The 1,589-nt window shown below is 38.6% G+C and overlaps 1 pseudogene; it reads left to right on the forward strand.

Moving 5' to 3' along the window:
* Positions 1-813: 813 nt before the first annotated feature.
* LOC107137056 lies at positions 814-1,114 on the forward strand (annotated as a pseudogene).
* The last annotated feature ends 475 nt before the right edge of the window (positions 1,115-1,589 follow it).

Consider the following 1,589-nt stretch of genomic DNA (forward strand, 5'->3'; position numbering starts at 1 on the left):
AACTCAAATTACACTCTGCTTATACTGGGAGAGAAAATGAAATAGTGTATTTATATGTCCAGCCCAGACCCCAGCAGATGGGAGGAGCCAATTCCCCTAACATGTTCACTGTATGTCTAAAAACCATCCCAAGCCTCCATCACTAAAAAAAGGACAATGACACATGAGCTGCTGGATAAGTCTGTTCTGAAGAGCCTTCTTCCGGCCCAATATATATCCACCTCCTCACCCTCCAGAAGAGCTTATTCGGAATCAGGTCAGTACTTCTACCATGGACCAACATCTGAGTCCTGGGAGCACACTTATCAGCAAATCAAGGGTATCCAGGGCCAAGAAGTCCATCCAAGTCAATGCAGTAGAAATTTCTTAAGTACTTATGTCCAGCAAGTGCTTGATGGGTAGAAAGATATTAAGACATGAGTTTTGCTCTTAAGGAGCTTAGACCAGCAGCATGAGTCAGACAATACCTAAAATTATTTAAAAAGAGATGTGACATAAGGGAAGAAGCATGTGCTACTGAAGCTCAGTGAAGGAAGCAATTTTGCATCATAAAAGAGATCAGGAAAAGTTTCTTGTAGAAGGGAGATGGTATGTTTCTACTTCCTCATCTATAGAATGGAGATAATGGTCATACCTATCTTGCAGCATCATTATAAGCACCAAATAAGTTATTGTATGTTACAAAACAAAGGAGAGTTCCCAGCACCTGGTAAGTGATCATTAAGTGTTTGCTACTTTTTCCTACTGAGAATGACCTTGAAGGTTTGGGAGCGTTTTATAAATGGAAATGACCCTCTTCGGTCTCTGGCCTAAGTCACAGCGACATGGCTTAAACGCACTAAGAAAGTCGGAATCGTCAGTAAATACGGGGCCAGCTACAGTGCCTCCCTCCGGAAAATGGTGAAGAAAATTGAAATCAGCCAGCATGCCAAGTATACATGTTCCTTCTGTAGCCAAACCAAGATGAAGAGATGGGCTGTGGGGATCTGGCACTGTGGTTCCTGTATGAAAACTATGGACCTACAATACCACTTCTGCCGTCACAGTCAAGTCTACAATCAGAAGGATGAAGGAACTGAAACCAGTAGAACCAGTAGAAAGTTCTACCATATAGCAAAATTGTGGTTTGTTTGTTAATCGTATTAACTGCATGTTCTGATGTGAATTACATTAATATTGCCCTTTCAAAAGATTTGTAAATTGAAGCCCTTCTGGAAAATTTTGCCGAGATGGGTTATTGTAATTCAGATCTTTTCTCTTCAGTAGTTAGATGATAATGGCATGAAACTAAGTCTTACGACTTAGGTATATACTTAGCTTTTTAAAAAAAAAAAAAAAAAAAAAAACACTGTTTAACTACTCAGATACATTAACATAATGTGCAAAATTTGTACAAAATTTGTTTTAAAGATAAAATGTGCTAAAATACACAAAGGATATACATTAAAAAATTAAAAAATGGAAATGAGGAATGGAGAAGTACAATTTATAATCAAACAAAAGGTAATGTCCGACTTCACAGGAGAAAGGTATCAGAGGCAAGTAAGTCAAGGGTGTGCCCAGGAAACAAGAATTATTCTGTTGGAAGC

The sequence above is a fragment of the Marmota marmota genome, unplaced genomic scaffold (genome assembly GCF_001458135.2).
Source record: "Marmota marmota marmota unplaced genomic scaffold, marMar, whole genome shotgun sequence".
NCBI lineage: Eukaryota > Metazoa > Chordata > Mammalia > Rodentia > Sciuridae > Marmota > Marmota marmota.